The following is a 19,364-nucleotide window of genomic DNA, read 5'->3' as shown; positions in this document are numbered from 1 at the left end:
TTTGGTCACATTTCAGGTTTCCTTAATGGGATCTCACTGCTTTCTCAGTTGAAGGATTCTGAGTTTGTCAACAACTTTCTCTCACCAGGGCTTCCCTGGTGGCTCAGCTGGTAAAGAATCTTCCTGCAATGCAGGAGACCTGGGCTCAATCTCTGGGTAGGGAAGATCCCCTGGAGAAGGGAATGGCTCTTCACTCCAATATTCTTGCCTGGAGAATTCCATGGACAGAGAAGCCTGGTGGGCTACAGGGTCGCACAGAGTCAAACATGACTGAGCGACTAGCACACACAGGCTAATATAGACCAAAGTTGTGTCATAGTAGGTTGCACATCTATTACCTTCCTTTAAACCCTGTGCTTAATTAGCCTCCATCATAAATCCACGTGGGACAAAACAATCTGATAACTGGTCTATCCTTGTGGCTCATTGGAGTAACTGAGCTCATCTTGTATCCAGTAGTCTGTACCCGGGGGTTCCCTTTTTTACAATCAGTATTAGAGATCCTAGTTCAATGGCAGCATTTCCCATTGTTTGCTCTGTCCTGTGGAAGACAGACACCACAAAGCTTTTCAGGAGTGCCGGTATTTTCCTTACTGATGAATTTTAAAATGATTTTCTGAGGGGAGTGTCCTCTGGGCCTTAGCGGAGGAATTAATCAGGTTACATACAACACATATGTCTCTATTTCCCATCTCCCTGAGCTTTGGATTCCTACTACAATGTGCTAGGGGAGTTCTGCAATGGTCAGCCTCATTAGACATAGCTGCTGCTGCTGCTGCTAAGTCGCTTCAGTCGTGTCCGACTCTGTGCAACCCCATAGACGGCAGCCCACCAGGCTCCGCCGTCCCCGGGATTCTCCAGGCGAGAATACTGGAGTGGGTTGCCATTTCCTTCTCCAGTGCATGAAAGTGAAAAGTGAAAGTGAAGTCACTCAGTCGTGTCCGACTCTTCGCGACCCCCATTAGACATAAGGCATTATTAAATTCAATATTTAGCTAGTCAGCCAAGCAAATTATTAGAACCACTCCCAATCACTTAAACTGCAATATTACTCCTTGAATCCCAGGTAAATTCACCCATATTGACAAATATGATCCAATGCTACTACATTTCATCCTGCTCAGCCTAATACTCTGGGAATCTATTCACATACACACATTCCAAAAGTTCCTGACAATACAAACGGAAAGAAACCACAATTCCTTTGGAATATAACCACCTCTTCCTGCAGAAGATCTTTCAGATTTTCCCCTGTGATAAGATATGACTGTCATTGTGAGTCTGGTGGCAGTGAGATAAGCTGGGTCTGGATCTTAAGGGCCACAGGTATACCTCTTGCAAGGCAACTGAACTATGTGAAATCATAGGTAAGCCTCTATTCAAGAGACTTCCTTCTCCAGCAAAGGAGAGTCAGGGGGACTAGGGGCTCATCAATCTCAGTTTCATTTGTTCATTTCAAATCCCCAATGTCTGTGTCCAACTCCTTCCCAGCCAGTGCTCTAACATTAGCATAAAGACTTTATAAAGCTGTACATCTACCAGGTATTGCCAATCTTCAACCCAGACTTTAGACCTGACCCACAGCTCTGTCTTCTCTGAGGCTGCAAGAGATAAGGATTCTTTTAAGGTCACCGCAGAAACTTTCTGGTTCTACACTCATGTCTTGAGTTGGAAGTTCAAAGTTTAAATCTCCTCAATCTCTCTTTCTCTCATAAACTCTCTAGCACTGTCAGAAGTAACCAGTCCACCCTACAATTACTGTAATTACCACTGTTGCCATAGCAATCAAGTGAAGCAGTCACTTGATCACTTAAAACTTTGCCTTCCACTGACTCTCCATCTTACATCACTCTCAGGAATAATTTGAATAATCTTAATGCTACATCATGGTACAGATGACCAGTGTCCCACTTCTGCCAGCAATAAGGGCAATTTTGTATTCATTAAATAAGTGAGAAACCTGGTCCCCAAATCCACTTTGAGGCTGTTTTCTGGGACCACTCCTGTTATCAGCTATTGTATCAGTCAAGATCTCAGCAGGAAACAGCCTTACAGCAGGTGGTGTAGGTAAAGTTATCTTAAAGAAGAGGATGATGAGGTCTGAGCAGGGTTAATGGGGCAAATGAGGGATGCTAAGGAACTCAGGTCTTAGCAATAATGTAAAGCCATCACTACCCAGGGCTGAAAAGGCAATGGAAGAAATAATATCACCGAAGGACAGAGTGAGAGGTGGAGACATGGAGAAGGGTACACATGGCAAGAGTTGCAGTCCATGGAGGGTCACAGCCACTGCCAGAGATGTGATAGAAGTGCACGGAAGGGGTAGGTAAGAAATACTCTAACCCCATGGTCAGACCCATTTGGAAGCCAGAGGACAAAGGAACCTAGGTGATGCAATCCGAAAAAGGGAAGAGTATCTGGGGCCTCAAGAGGTGCAAAGAAGGGGTGAGAATGGATTTGAAAGAGGAGGACAAAAAAGAATAACCAGCCCTCCACGTGTTACATTTTTTAAAATTTTATTTATTTTTAATTGAAGGATAATTGCTTTACAGTATTGTGTTGCTTTGTGCCAAACATCAACATGAATCAGCTGTAGAAAGCGTTGCATTTTATGTGAACTCCTTTAACCCTTTTAACCTAATATCAATAAGTTATGTACTATTATAATCTCCCTTTTACAAATGAGGAAATGAGGATCCAGGCTGGATCAAAATCATGCAAATAATAAATGGCGGGGCTGCAGTTGGAACCAGGGTACTTTGAACCTGAGTTTTTAATTCATACTAAATGAGATCTATTAGGCTGGAGGAGAGCGTTCAAGTAGAAAAGCGGAGACCAATGTTGGGGCCAAAGCATGGAAAGCCTTGAAAACCCGTCTACGGAATTTTTCAGCTCCCTCCCCAAGTGCTGGTAGGTACCATATCTGCTCCTGCAGTGCTTTTTCAAGCCTTGTAGGTATTAGGAAACCTACTGAACTTTGCTTTCTCTTCTAAGTAGCTGGAGCCAGATAATCAGCCTTGAAGAACTTGCCCAGTGCTCCTAAGTGTAGTGGACTGGTCGTTTGGGCCTCCCATTACCCACTTCTTTCGTGTAGTAATTATTCTATCATATTGCTATGGGGGAAATTCCATTCCTCTCAGCCCATGTCTTTTGGGTTGAGGTCGTAAGCAGCCCAGCATACTGCATTCCTCCAGAGGCACTGATCTGACCCTAGTCAGATCAAAGTTGCCAAGCAATATCAGCTTCTGAAGTTTCATGAGAGGAATAAGAATCTGAGGGGAACTGAGGGTACAGCTTTTGCTGCCAGCTTTCTACAAATAGAGCCAAGACTGAAACCAACATAGAAGAAGGCAAACTGAGAGATGACCGAAAGCAAGCCCTTGGGATGGGCTTGACCCCTGAATCCAGCCATAGCCACAGCTGACCCATCCCTGGACTATCTGTTACATAAGCCATAAATTCATTTTTCTCTTAAGACAGTTGTTTACCCTTTGTAATCGTAAGGCAATTGTGGCAGAGTAAGGAACTGGCCCTGCCTTCTACAGAAAGGGCTCCATCCTTTGCCATTTATCTCACAGATTTTTAGAAGCCTGGGGAGTGGGCCTCAAGAAAGAAGAGACTCCTGTGATAGCAGAGGGTGATGAGAAGGCCCAGGGAAGAGGAATGTATCCTCTGGGATCAGAGACAAGATAAATGCTTGGATCAACACACACCCCCACAGAGGTATATTTAGTAAACTTTGTTTCTCATAGGGCTTGAAAGATCAAAATTGCTTTTTAAAAAATAATAGGAAACAGCCACTGTTGTTTCTCTTGACATCAGTCCAATTTCTTGGCTGTCACAATACTTCCAAATAACATGTGTAAGACTTCTCTGGGCTGTCTCTTTCCCCCTAAAGCCCAAGGCAAAAAACAACAAAAGTCTGCTGTTTCAGCTGCATAACAATGTGTGGTCAGAGGCTTCCTGAGATCTCTAACATTCCTATATACTTTATAGGACCTGATGTTTTCCCAACAAGGACAAAATGGCTTTACGCAAATATAATATAGGCGAATGGTGCCAACCCAGCCCAACGGCCTGGACGACTGGGTTCCTTATGCAATGGTCCTGGATAAGCTTTGAAATCCACCTGGCCAGCATTTACAACAACAAAAAATACAGGCCATTGCAGTCTTCCTCATGGGAGTTGGTGCTGTAAGATGACATTTTCCTATGGTCCTGAGTGGCCTCTCACTCTGCCCCCGCGGACTCGCCAGGCCTCTCTATTCTCCTGCACCCTTGCTTTTTTTCTTCCAGGTATAGCTCAGAGGAGAAAGTACATCGTCTCCTATTCAAGACTAACCTTTCCATCTATTGTTTTGATCCCATTTTACATTTAAGACAGTCTCTAGTTATTCTCCCTATAATCAGTTTTATTGAAATTAATTTACATATAGTAAAATGCATCCATTTTAGCAAATGGGTGAGTTTTGGCAAATGCATATACCTGTGTAAGCACTAGTCCCACAAATCAAGATATAAAACAGTGTCATCTCCCCAAAAAGCTGCCTCCTGCAGTCAGTTCCCCAGCAACCACTGCTGAAAATCGACAGATCTGCTTTCTGTCACTATAGATTAGTTCTGGTTGTAGTAGAATTTCATATAAATGGCATCATACGGAATTCACTTTTTTCATGTTTGACTTCTTTTGCTCAATATAGTATCTTTGAGATGCATCCTCTTGCGTGTATCACTAGTTTGCTCTTTTTATTGCTAAGTAGTATTCCATTGTATAGATATGCTAGTTTATTTATCCATGTATCTATTGATGGACATTTGGATTTTTTCCATGGTTGTATAAGCTGTAAACATACTTGTATAATCTTCATGTAGACATGCTTTCATTTCTCTTGGGTAAATACCTAGAAGTGAATATTTGAATTGCATGGTAAATGCATGTTTACAAGAACAGCCAAATTTTTTTCCCAAAGCGGACATACAATTTTATACTTCTGCCAGAAATATGCTAGAGGTCCAGTGGATTCATATTTTTACCAACACTGGTATTTTCAGTATTTTTGCCATTTTACTACATGTGTAGTTGTATCTCATTGTAGTTTTAATTTTCATTTTCCTATTGACTAAAAACGTTGAGCATTTTTCCACGTGCTTCTTGGACATTTGTATATTCTCTTGTGAAGAGTCCATTCAAACCCTTTGCCCATTTATTTTTGTTCTTGTGTTATTGAGTTGTAAGAGTCTTACAGCTCATAAAGATATATTTGTATCTTTATATAAAAATATATATTAGTCTTTTCATTTTCTTAAAGGTGTCTTTCAAAGAGACACCTGTTTTTCATTTTGATGGGTCCAGTTTCTCTCTCCTACATTTCTAACCTCTGCTGGCTCCTCCCCTTCAGCATATAAACATACTCCAATCCCTCCAATTACTACCAAACCAAAGAAAAACAAGATTACCACCAGCTTCCTCAACTCCTCCTAAAGCCCTTTACTGAACTCATATCCCTTTCCTGCTACTGTTGTGCCCTTTCCCCTCTATTCACAGCCAAGCTCAAAAGAAAAGACTTCGTTTATCAGACCTACATCTTCTAAACCCATTTCCACTTTGACCTGCTCCCACCACTCCACTGTGAGATCTCGGGCAGACTCATGGACCCAGAAGCACAGCCAGCTTCTAAGCTCTAGGAAAGCGGGTGCGTACAAACTTTGTAAGGGCAAGGTTTGGGGAGCAAAGCCTGAGCGGAGGTGAGGCCGTATGGGTGACTGGTAGGGGCTGGGAAGCCCATGTACCACTTTCTCTTGGTGTTTTAGGGTTGTTTCTCTTGGTTTTCTCTAATGTTTTTGTGTTGTTGTCTAAATAGTCATCACATCAACACATTTCCTTAAAAATGACATATGAGGAGTCATCTTAGGAGAGCACTTGATGAAAATTCTTTTCTGGCCTCCGCTCTAGCTATGCTACCACCCACAGCCCTGAAATCCTCTACCACATCACTCTCTTCACACCTGCTCCATCACATGGGCTCATTTCTGATGCCTCTGCAGTTCTGGCCAGTGTCCACACTCTTTTTTTCCTATGTATTCCCTGTCTTGCTTAGCAAATACATCTTAAGTACCTATTTTGCAACAGAACTCAACAACAAAATTATTAACTTCTGAAATTATGTTTCAGACGCTGCCCTCAAGAAACCCACAGTCTAAATGAGACAACTGAGTCATTTACCACCACCGTGTGACATGAGAAAACACAGATGAGTAACAATAGCCAGGGCAGCCTAGGCTTGTTAGGACTGGTAAGGGAGCTCTGACCCCTGGGGCAGCACCTGCAAAGGAGGGTAAATGCCTGTGTAAGGCCTGAGACGTGAGAGCACAGGCCTTCACAGTGAGCAGTCCACATCGGGGAGCTTATGGAAACTGTGGGAAGCATCACTGGCTGTTAAGGAGTCCCTCTTTTAACAGAAGTGGGATTGTAGCCAAGCGTATGGCTGAACTACATCTCCCAGCCTCCCTTGGTGTTAGGTGGGGACACATGATTAAGTGGTCCACCAGTAGAACATGAGTAGACAAGTGGTGTGTGCTACTTGGAGCCAAGGTGGATTAAGTCCCCTTCATTCTCTGTTTCTCTTTTTCAGAACTGAAGACAATAACAAGGCCTTAAGGAGAAAGCAGAACCACACAATGGAAGGAGCTCCAGACTTTAATGACTCTGTGCAGCAAAGCCACCACACAAAGCTAAATAATCAGCGAAGATTGTTACAGGAGCAACAAATCGCTTCTAATGTGTTAAAACATGGGAAAATTTGAGTAATCTTTATTGTTACAGTATGGCCCTACCCTACATAACATATTCCGATTATGATACATCTGTGAAAACATTATTAAAAATACACATATGTATAGGAAAGAAATGGAATGAAATATATCAAAATGTTAATAATGGTGGTTATCTATATGTGGGGGAATTCTGGGAAGATTTCCTTTTCTTTGCAATTCTCTACCATTTCCAAATTTGCAACAATGAGCACGTATGATTTTATAGTCACGACAATATAAATTCTCTAAGTTCAGGTAGTTACAGAAATAATAACAAGTTGAGAAGGCACCTCATCACTAGAAAGCATGTAGAAAGTCTATTCAAGTACAGAATTTAAGGGTAGGAAAAAGTAGAGGAAAAAGCATGAAATGTGAACGAATTCACTTTTATATTCATCAAGGACCTCGTTATGCAAAGAGTAGGGACATCACAGAGGAAAGCCCCAGTGCATACCAAGCCTGCACTCTTACCCCTGCCCCGAACCGCTGTCCACCTCATGCCAAACTCGGTTGCTGCTGGCAGGTGCTGGTAGGGGGAGAGGTTTCATTTTAGCTTTTGTTTGTATTTTCCTTCATATAGTTTAGGGAGCCTAGGTTACATATGAAGTTAACAGAATGGTTCTAGGAGCAGAAGATGGAGAAAGGAGAGTCAGGCACTAGCGGGGCATAGATGCTGTACAGCCTTCCTGAAATTTATTCCTCCCCAGCATCGTATGAAACTCATACATAGTGCACATGCTAGATGTCTAACTGTTCTATCCTGAAATCCAAGACAAGAAAGAAAAGTGGGAAAAGGAGGGAGGGAGCTTTCAAAGGAACAGGAAAGGGAAAGGGAGAGAAAAACTTCAACAGAGTTTTAGGAAAGAGTTGGATAAGAGAGAAAAGAGAGGGACTGAAAAGATGCAAGAAGGGACATCTAACTGGAGGAAAAGAAAATAATGAAGAAAAAAATTAGCAATGGAGGAGGTACTTTCTGCAGGAAGAAAGAGGTCTTTTAAGGATGAAAGAGAGCTATAGTGTCTGGGAGGGTTTGGTATGATAATCAGGGCTGAGGAGCCAGGGGTTAAGGTCAGCGAGGGCTCCCTGAGACAGGCCCAGCCCCAGTGCTGGGTCGCTGGCCCTGGAGCAGCCCCACCAGCAGGCAGTGTGTGGCCCTTGCTCCCTTTGCCTTAGATTTACTTTCTCCCTAGGAATGCTGTGAAGTCATGTGAAAGTTGCTCAGTTGTGTCCGACTCTTTGAGACCCCATGGACTATACAGTCCATGGAATTCTCCAGGCCAGAACACTGAAGTGGGTAGTCTTTTCCTTCTCCAGGGGATCTTCTCAACCCAGGGATCTAACCTGGGTCTCCTGTATTGCAGGCGGATTCTTTACCGGCTGAGCCACAAGGGAAGCCCAAGAATACTGGAGTGGGTAGCCTATCCCTTCTCCCGCGGATCTTTGCGACCCAGGAATCAAACCGGGGTCTCCTGCATTGCAGGCGTGCTGGGGAAACACCAATTCTGTTGATGCCAAGTTGCTTGGATAGATTCTGCTACTTGCTATTTGAGGGATAGGACAGGCATAGAGCTTTCTGGAGATTAATTTTTGATTTATTGGTGGTAACAATGATTTATTCTGATACACCCCAAGGTAAAGAAAGGGCTGTAAATATTTTAAATGCTGTTAGCCAGTGACAAGAAACATTGCTGGTTGGGGAGCCGGGGAGATGGGAATTTCAAATGCCTTCCCTCAATTACTTAAAGGCAAACTGTGAACACTTGCTAGCTTGTTTAAGATGGAGGAGGCTGAGGGAAGGCGAGAGAAACATATTAAATTGTTACCTTATTAACTCAGACAACATCTTATATTTTCTCCAAAGAGTCCATTTGCTTTTGCTACAGATTGAACTGGATTGACTTTCACATCCTGAGAAGGAGGCGGCTTTCAGGCTCCTGAGGAGACGAGTGAATGATCAGGGACCACCTAACCCATACTCTCCACCAGACAAGAGGAACCCAGGGCTAAGAAGCAGGGTGGGCTGTGGGTGAAGCCTTGCACCGTGAGTCCAGCCTGGTTGTATGACCTTAGGTGAGTAACTCTGATCTTGAACCTCAGTTTCTCCATCTATAACATGGGGTGATGATCCTTGCTGGTGTGGCAGGGTGAAGACAGTGAAGTCTGGGAGTATCTGGCATGGTTCTTCAAAGAAACGGCCCCTTGCAGTTTGCTTTTTCAGCCTCTTCTCCCCTTGGTTCTCATTTCGGCCTTGTTTGTCGGGCAGAGAAGAGATGGCTATTTCTTCCCACTTGACGAGGAAATAGGGGCTGAATGAGGGAATGTGGGGGGTGCTCAGTGTCGGAGTCTCTGGAAGCCAGGAGTAGGGTGAGGTGAGTAACATACTTGCCCCAGATGTGCAAACTTAATGGGGTGCCAAAAAACTCAGTCACCAAGATGAATATTTCAATGTAATACTTTTAAAGATCAAAATTAATGCAAAAAAATCCATAATGAACATCTAATTTTAAAATAAAGACAGGATCAGTTCCCATCTCATAAAATAAGCTTTTTCTTCCCCCTGAGCATAGAGGCAGGGATTCCCTGGGGTGGAGGAAACACTGCCCGGGACTCCGTATTGGAATTTTGTCCCTCTTGGCCTCTCAGGTTAGGATCCGTCTCCTTTTCTTCTCTGACCTCCAGTCTTCCCAGTAGAGGCGAGAGAACCGGACCACCTGCTCGTGGGCTCTAGAGTAAGGCCAGGTTGGGTTTCAGTCCCTGTCTCATTGCTTACTAGCTCTGGGATATTGCTTTTCATGTTGTAAACCCCAACTTCCCATCTGGAAGCCTCAGTTTTCTCACCTATGCTGGCCTCATGGGGTTACTGTGAAGACTAAATGAGATAACGTGGGGAGAGGGATGGACTGGGGTTTTGGGGTTAGTACATGCAAACTACTATATATAGAATGGATAAACAACAAGGTCCTACTGTACAGGACAGGGAGCTGTATCCAGTGTTCTGGGATAAACCTTAATGGAAGAGAATAATTAAAAAGGATGTATATATGTGTATAACTGAGTCACTTTGTGGTGCAGCAGAGATTAATACAGTATAAATCAACTATACTTCAATAAGAGAAGGCAATGGCAACCCACTCCAGGACTCTTGCCTGGAAAATCCCAAGGATGGAGGAGCCTGGTAGGCTGCAGTCCATGGGGTAGCTGAGTCAGATATGACTGAGCGACTTCACTTTCACTTTTCACTTTCATGCATTGGAGAAGGAAATGGCAACCCACTCCAGTGTTCTTGCCTGGAGAATCCCAGGGACAGGGGAGCTTGGTGGGCTGCCGTCTATGGGGTCACACAGAGTCGGACACAACTGAAGTAACTTAGCAGCAGCAGCAGCATACTTCAATAAAAAGTAAAATTTTTAAAAGAGACAATGTACATAAAACACATAACAAAGGGACTGGTCTATATTAAGTGCTTAATTAAAGTTCATTATTATTTTTATCCATAAAATAGGTATCATGCTCTCAGCCCCAAAGTGAGATAGATAAGATGCTGAAGAGATATGATAACACGTAGAAGGGCAGAGCTCCACGCCAGTCCTGGGAGCCAGCAGGAAGACAGCCCTATCTGCTCTGCCTCCAGCTCCTAAAAATCTGGGGCCCAGCCTGGGCACCTCAGAAGTTCCTCCCAGGCAAGTTCAAGGCTGGACCCTGACCTGCTGGACCTCCTGCCACAGGGAGGCTGCTAATCTCGCCATCTGCAGCAGGTGCTGCCAGCCCCGTGACAGGTTGCCATGAAAGAGTAGATGTCAGGGCAGCTGAGCTGAGGGGCTGGTGATGAACACCTCCCCACAGACACTGTCACTGGTCCTGCTTCCCTTTTGGAGTTGGGTACTAAGAGCATGGAGCTGAATGTATGGCCCATCTTTAGCAAGCACATAATCCTTCATTTCGGGCAATTGGTTACGAACCTCCATCTAAAATGCACGCTCCTATTTTCCCTTTGTCTCATTTCCTCTCACTTGTTTTAATTTACTTTAAGCTGCCTTAAATCCATTATGAAACAAGGTGAGGAATAAATAAATACATCCTATCTGTATTTAAACAGCTTCCCAATGTATATGTATATATTCTTGTGTATCTCTTTTCCAAAAATTACTGCCTGCTGATGCTTGCAAATGGCTGTGTTTGCGTGTGCTAATTGTGTAACTGACTGGATTTAAAATTGAGAGCTCCAATGAGTACCTAGGAAGCCAGGAAACAGAGTGTTTTCATTTTCGGTATAAAAAGCAGGCTTGGGCCCAGGTGTCTGCCCTGGGAAGAGTCACTTTAAGGCTGTTTGTTCTCAACTGGGGATGACTTTGCTGCCAGGGTGCATCTGGCAACATCCGCAGACGTTTTTGGTCGTGGAGGCACCTGGCATTGCTCCTGGTGTCTCATGGGCAGAGGCCAGGGATGCTGCTAAACCCCCCGCAACGCCGCCCCCAAGATAAGAATGATCTGCTCCCAAATGTCAGCCATGCCAAGGCTGAGTGGCCCTGACTTGCAGGGAGAAGGAGGCGGAGGGGCAGAGGCAGCCAAGGACGCAGCCCCCGGTTCCCGGAGAACTTAGGGCCCCCGTGGGGTCACAGGCGAAGCAGAACAACCCGAGAGAGAAGGGGCTTCTCCAGCCTGGGAGGGCTGGTTTCCAGTCGGCCGGACAGAGAGCTCTTCTCCACCGGGACCTCCACCCCGCCAGGTGCCCACTGTGTTGGCTCCGGGGAGCCCTGGCAAGTGTCAGAGGTTGGGGAGTGCAGGGCGGGGCCCTCATTCCCAGACCTGCTCCGCGGTGCTGCCTCAGGCTGGCCACTCCTCACCTGAGATCACAGCCCCACTCCGGGCAGCCATCTCCACGGGCTTCTCCTTAGACAGGCTGCTAACAACCTGCAGCTCCCCCTTTGCCCCTTCCGGGGGGACCATCAGAACCCCCATGTGCCCCCCACATCCATGCTCTCCTCATAGCTGGCCACGCCTCTGTAAACAGTCCCTTCATTAAACATTCCTCAAACTCTCCTGATTTGAGAGTGTCATCTGCTTCTCTCAGAGATCCCAGTGGTCATTTTCTCACTCATTCATTTGTTGACTGTCCAGTGAACACCTACCATGTACTCAAGCAGCACTCAGTCCTGTCTGACTCTCTGCAACCCCATGGACTGTAGCCCACCGGGCTCCTCTGTCCATTGAATTCTCCAGACAAGAGCTGGAGTGGGTTACCATTTCCTCCTCCAGGGGATCTTCCTGACCCAGCGATCAAGCCCACATCACCTGCATTGGCAGGCAGATTCTTTACCACTGAGCCACCTGGGAAGCCCTGGGCTACAGGTAAGCAAAGCAAAGGTCCTGGCTCAGCGTCCTCTCACCTTCTACCCGTGGGAGCCTCAGCCCGGGTTGGACAGAGGCTCGGTGTGTCAGGCGCAGCTTCATGCTTGCAGCATGTGGCCTGAGTGAGGCAGCTTCCAGAGGCTACGCCCTGAACCAAGAGGCAACGGCTGTCGTCCTGACCACCGCAGCCCTGCCTAGGCTCCTGGGAGAGTCACTCTACTCTCTGGATTTCATTTTCCTTGTTTGTAAGGTGAGGGGTTGCACTAGATAACCAACCAGCAGGTTTTCTGTATAGGAGTTAAAATTCCCTGGCTTGGGCTGCGGCCCAGATCCTGGGTTGGGGGCAGCCGAAGCAGGCATCTTGTGGCAACTGTAAGCCTGGCAGATCTTCTAGATGGGCCCTGGTGAGGGCAGGGGAGGGTGTGGATCTCCAGGTCCTCTTGTTGGCTGTCCTGGTGACTTTCTGGGGCTTGAAGATGGGGTGAACTCCTCTGGGGCCTCTGAGGCCCCCTGACTCCCTCCCACCCTCCTCTGCCAACCACGCCTCTCGGGACTATAGGTGTTCTCCTAGGTCTGGGGGCTTCAGGCCAGGAGCCTCGGGGACCACCACACACCCAGGGCCACCCTGCTAGCACCAGCTGGCAGGCTGGGCAACATTGCAGACAAACCTGCACAAAGTTTTCCAGATACTACAGGTTGGCAGGGCCAGCAAGAGGCCCAGGAAGCCCCTTGCCTTGGGGTAGTGTTGCACCCCCCCACCCAGACTTACAGGCATCGCTGCTGCTATGATGGAGCACCAGGACCAGACCTCAGCAACCTCACTTCAGAAAGTCAGAGGGGGCGGAAGGGTGGGTGACGGGGCCGCCATCAGGGAGCCATGCCCATGTCGGGTGTGAACAGCAAACCCTTGCTCAGTCTGCGTGGAGTCCATGCTCCATGCTGGGTGCCTTCATAGACAGCATCTCATTTAACCACACAAGTCCTCAGTGAGGAGGGCTGTCATGCAGCCTTTTCTCAATGAAGACTCAGAGCTTAGAGAGAGGAAATGACTTTCCCACGGTCACACAGCCAGCAAATGGAAGAGCGAGTGTTCGAACCTAGGACCTTGGGCTCTAAACCCTGTCAGCGGCCCACTACATCACACCTTACAGAGTCTCACCTTAAAGAGACCACTCTCCCACCCAAGGGAAAAGGCAGGGTAGGTGGGAGCTGCCTCCTGCCAATATCAAGTCTGTTGGGACTCCCCAGGCACTCGGGCCTTTAGCCAGCACTGCAAGAGGTCTGGGAGTCCCAGGGGTAGGCACAGAGGCCACTCCAGGAGAGCAAGGGTCCTGAGCAGCGGCCCTCAGTACACAGCTTTCTCACTGGGCCCACCCAGCCTGACGCTGGGTGGATCAGGTCCTTCAGATTATCTTCCATGACATCTGCCATGGGGACAGGGTCTAAGGAATCTCCCAGCCTTACCTAACCTGGGCTGCAGCTACATAGGAGGCAAATTCTGCTAGCCTGTCAATCAGAGGCAAGGCCCCTTTTCCCCTTTGAGTCTGCCAGAGGCAGAGATGAGAGAAAGTCCTTTCCTCTCCATCACACTTCTTAGCTGGAATCCAGAGTTCCTGCTTCCCTCCCTCCCTCCTCCCCTTCCTCCCTCCCTTTTCTCTCCCAGCCACTTCCGACCCTCCCTCAACACAGACTCAGTCACTGACTTCCCTTGTGCTCCCAAGAACCCAGTGCACATGCCTTATCGCAGCCTTGTCACCTGGCATTATAATTGCTTCTCGTTGTATGTCTCTCCCAGCCTCTTTCAGCTCCTATCCCCACCCTGGCCCCGTGCCTGGCAGGGTAAGGGCCCGTGGAAAAACCCTGCGCCTCTGTTTTTCCTCCCACAGGTGTGCCCAGCTCTGGGCTTGGTGCTGGGAGGGATACTCAGGAGCCGGGAGACTCATTGCTGCCTTCAGGGCCCTGGACTCTACATGAGATCCAGAGAGCTCACAATCAAGCAGGGCAGGGACTGTACCGTAACCTCAGAAATATCACTGAGACTTTGGGGAAGGAGGAGATGAAGAAGTTGAGAAGGAAAAGGTGGGATCCTTAGGGATGGGTGGAGTTGGACGGGTGCTGGGGGCTGCTCTAGATGGGGAATGTGGAGGCACAGTCAGGGCAGGCGCGTGGAGGAGACAGCCCCGGCCAGACAGAGGCGGGCGCTGGGGAGAGAGAGGGAAGACTCAGGTCGGTTCCCGGTCCCTTGCTAGCTGGCCACGGGCTCCTCCACCCGCGGACTGAGGCCGGGAACGCACGCTCCGGCTCACGCCTCACGGCATCCCTGCAGGGGGTAGGCCGCGTGTAGCTCCACGTTGCAGGTCGACAGCCCAGCAGGCAGAAGCTCCGCGAGGCTCAGCAACGTTCAAAATCAAAGACGAAGGGCAGTCGCCCTTTCCACTCTCCTGGGTGAGTGGGTGAGCCTGCTCTGGAGGGACAGGAGAGGATGGCTCCGGGTCTCCTGTTTGGGCCATGTGTGCACTGGGCGGTCACCAGCTGACCTGGCCTGGCCGCCTTCCCAGCGCTGTGCCCCCAGTCGGGGCGCGTCTCCTTCCAGGTCTCTGCTGGGCACACAGCGCACAGCGCCCTGCCCGTCTGCAGAGCACATAGCCGGGATGCGCGTGGTCTGCCCCTGTAGACAGGGCTGGGACATCGCCAGGGCCTGAAGCGTGTGGGCTGACTGGCAGCTGTAGCAGAGAAAAGAACCCTGATCTTGGAGCCAACAGCTTGAACCTGAATCTCAGCTCTTCAGCTAACAGACAAGTCATGTGAGCATTCTGAGTCTCATTCTTCTGTATGAGCCGAGGGAGTGGTTGATTCCCACCTCCAGGCATTGCAGAGGACTCTGCGAAAGCTGTTTCTTGGTGCTGGGCACGTGGAGCTTGACTCCTGGGCCCCCATGTGTAATCAAGTGGGAAGCACAGTGACCGTCTGTAGTCCACAGAGTTGCAGCACTGGTGCCCTGGAGTGGGCTGCGGGGTGTGGATTCCACCTTCCCACCCTGTTCAGAGCTCCGTTACAGGGTCCCTGATGGTGGCCACCCTGTCCCTGCTCGATCCAGTCTAGAGGCGCGAGCCCACCACACGCGGTGCCCCAGATGATGCTCGCTCAGGGTTAGGATGTCTGCCTTTCACTGACCTGAAGTCTGCTCTCGGTGCCCACCAGCAGGCCTTCCCCGGCATGCACACGTACACTCTGACACGTGTCAATAGCAGCATAAATATTTATGACACATGCCTGATGCAGTCGGCTTTTAGGATTTCCAGCACTTCAGATTGGAGATTTTTGCACAAGAAGCCTTTTATCTGGGGAGAAGACCTGGGTGGGGAGTGGTGGATGCAGGCAGCAGAGAGGAGCCTCTTGGCCCCTCTGTGTGGTCAGGAAGCTGGCCCTTCACTGCGGCAACCCAGGTGTCTGAATTTGAAGGGAAAGTTAGCTGGCAGCTGCCATCTTGGTCTCTGGGCTTGAGAATCGATCACCTTTTGGAGGTTTTTACTCAGGAAGCCCCTTGCTGGCTCCACAGGGCTAGCCTCAAGGTGAATGAGGCTGTCACCAGAGCGATCTGAAAGCTCCTGCCTGGCTGCCCTGAGGCTGCATCCTCCCAGAGGATGGAGCAGAGTGTTCTTACTCCCACCTGTGCCAGCTTCCAGATTTCCTCCAGAGCTGAGCCCAGGGAGGAAGTCCTAGGTGACTGGGCTAACCTCCAAAGACCCCCAGTAAAGCCAACCCTCACTGTCCTCGGCACAGGAAACGTACATATTTCAAGCACTTCAAATGATGTGGCCAAGAGCTTGTACACACGTGTGGTCAGATCCTCCCAAGGCTGGCCAGCCAGTACACTCAGTGTGACCACACTTCTGAACATCGAGGGAAGAACATATGTCATCCTCTGGACTCTGAGAGGGGTGGTAAGTAAGGGACGGGAGAATGGACAGTTTGAGTCTGGGTCTCAAGCCTGGAGCGTACCTGTCCCTGTGGCCCCTTTCCTGGGAGCACCACAGGGTAGAGCCTGAACTGGGGACAAGACTCCCTGGAAGGGATAGGAGGACTTCCAGCTGGACTCTTGATAAGGCCAGAGCCCTGCTTCACTCCCTTCCAGCCCTTGACCCTTGGCTCCTGCCCCTCCCGGTCTTGGACTCCACACAACTATCTACAAGGATCTTGTGTGTGCACACTCAGTCGCTCAGTCCTGCCGGACTCTTTGTGACTCCATGGAGTATAGCCCACCAGGCTCCTCTGTCCATGCGGTTTTGTCAGGCAAGAATACCAGAGTGGGTTTCCATCTCCTCCTCTAGGAATCTTCCCGACCAGGGATCAAACCCTTGTCTCTTGTATTGGCAGGTGGATTCTTTACCACTGGGCCACCCGGGAAGCTCTGCAAGTATCTCACCTCATTACATTTGTCCCTTCAGCAAAATCAGTTCTGTTTCTCCCACCTCAGACAGCTCCTCTGCTGAGGAAGAAAGGGAAAAAAAGAGTGATGAAGATTATCAGGATAAAAAGAAGATTGGCTATAAAATCTGGGTGCCCTAGATTCTCATTTAGCATTCAGGCTGGGCCATAGAACCTTCTGCAGGAAACTGTCACTCGTTCCACCACCTGAAGATCAGGATAAGCCCCCTACCCCCAATCCTGCGTTCCCATAACTCTGGGCATCCTTCTAGCACTGTGCTGACATTATTCATTCTGCTCATGTGGCTGTTTTTCCCCAAGGACCATAAGCTCCTTGAAAGCAGAATCTGTGTAGTGTTTATTCACAACACATGCCCACCACAGTGTCTAATACACATTGGGCACTTGATAAATGTTTGGTGAAACCTCCACTGAGCTTGTGAAATTCACAAAAGAAAATGAAGCCTCAGTACACACATATTAATGGTTAAGTTAGGGGTAGGGTTCAAGTGCAGTAATAAAGAAAAGAGACCTGCCTGCTGTACATGCTTCCCAGAGGGCCAGGTGGGTGGAGCTGAAGCCAACGACTGCAGCAGTGGGAGAAGGGGCAGGTTTCCGAAATCCTGGGGACAGGCCAGCGGCAGGCTGCTGCCTTTGCAGGAAGGAGCCTCAGTCCCTGCAGCATGAGAGGGACCGCGCTTCCAGTCTCCCAGAACCAAGTGCCAGGGGGAGCGGGGAGCAGTCAGACAGCAGGGGTATCATCTGTGTCAAATGGCCACCCCTCACCTGAGAACTCAAGACATCTTTCAGGAGCACCCACTCTGCTCTTAGCAGCGAGGGGGACACAGAGATGAACCAAGTCCAGGCCCCCACCCTCAAGGAGCTCCCACACCACTGGGGAGGTGAGACTCACAGTGCTCCAGTGAGCAACTTGGCCAGGGTAGAATTATAGACTGCATCATGTGGTGTGATCGTGAGTGTCAGGGCTGAGAGGGGTGACATCACCAAAGGCCAGTTGCATTTTGGTGATATAAGGAAGTGCAGACACCTCTAATGGTACACGTAGAGAAGAAAATAATGCCCAGAGCAGCCAGAAAAATGGGCTGCAGATCCCACCAGCTACATGTTGAAAGCCAGGGGAAGATTGCCTCCATGGAGGGAAGGAGTCAGAGCCTTAAACGAGCCTTAAGAAACGAGAGTATTTAATTAGAGAGAGAAGAGCAGAAGAACAGAGCAGCCCCAAGGGCACTCCACCCACCCAAGTCTGGGAGGGAATGGGGGTGCTTGGTCTGTACCATGGTTTAAAACTAAAGCAATAAAAACTGTAAATCATTTTAAAAGGGTCTTCACTGAAAAGTTCAGCTCCCTCCTACACTGACTACCTTCTCAGATCTGCTGGTACCTGTCTCTTGTGTTATCATTCCAGAAATTTCTGAGAACATAAAAGCTTAATTAATATTTTAACACAAATGGAAACATACTATACATAATGTTCTATATCTTGGTGGTTTTTACTAGAAACGTGTAGGTGATTATTCCATTTCAGTCCCTATGGAGCTGCCAAATTATTTTTGATGCCTTCACTTTATTCCATTGCATACATGTGAGAAATGAACTTAACCAGAGCTACACTGATACACAGTCAGGTTATTTCCAATTTTTTTTGCCGTTGTAACTGAATTGCAATATTCTTGAATATATGTCATTTTATACATGTGTATCTACAGGAATAGCTACATCAAGGAGTATATACATTTACATTTTAGAGCCATTACCAGTAGTTCTCCAGAGACACCGCGGCATGAGAGTATCTGTCTCCTTCCTTTCCCACAGTATCAGACTTACTTCACCTTTGCCACTGGAGACAAAAATGATGTCTCATCATAGTGCTCATTTGCATCCTGAACGAGTTAAGCTTCCTTTCACATGTTTAAAGGCATTATTTGCCTTTCCTTTTCTGTGAAACATTTAAATCCTTCATCCATTTTTAAAATGAAATTGTTGGTCTTTTTCTTATTGATTTGTAGGAGCTCCTTGTTTATTAAAGTAACCTCTTATTTATGATGTTGCAGATAGTTTCTTAATCTGTCATTTACACTTGTTTGCTTTGCTTTTTGCCAGGTGGAAATGTGTGGTTTGTATATGTCTGAGCTTCAGCTTGTTAGTATTTTCTTTTATGATTCTTTCAGTTCTTGCAGAGTTTTTTAAAAAAATACTTGATTGATGATCTAGAACAAATTTTGATTTTAGGAATGCCTGCTTTTTCATGTAACAATGTAGCTTGGATCTCATTCTTACCAGTGTATAAAAGTCATCTCATTCTTTTTATTGTGTGAATAGTGATTCTGTCATGTGGATTTGCTTTACTAACCAGTTCGCCAAATTATAGTTAGATTTTTCCATATAATGTGCTGTTATAAACAATAATGTAGTGAGTAACCCCCTCAAAGATGTCTAAAAGGTAATTCAGTTTAATGTTTCTGAAACTATCATGTGCTCACAGACTATGCGGGGACATTGTTAACATGTGGGTTCTGATTCAGCAGGTCTGGTGTGGGGCCCGAGACCCTGCATTTCTAACAAGTTTCCAGGTGATCCTATGATACTAATCTGTGGACCACACTTTGAGTGGTAAGAGTTTAGTTGACTTCTTATAGGAGTCTTCAATTCTTTTTATGCATCCCATCCACTGCGGAGGAAGAAGCACTTGGAGTCCTGTGTTTCCATCTCTGAATAGCCCTAGTTGAGGTTCTTCTTCAACTCAGTATTTCTTG

This window comes from Giraffa tippelskirchi, chromosome 5 (assembly GCF_054371585.1).
Source record: "Giraffa tippelskirchi isolate mGirTip1 chromosome 5, T2T-mGirTip1v1.2.pri, whole genome shotgun sequence".
NCBI classification, from domain to species: Eukaryota; Metazoa; Chordata; class Mammalia; order Artiodactyla; family Giraffidae; genus Giraffa; species Giraffa tippelskirchi.
The sequence above is the reverse complement of the archived record's forward strand: the minus strand, read 5'-3'. Positions refer to the sequence as shown.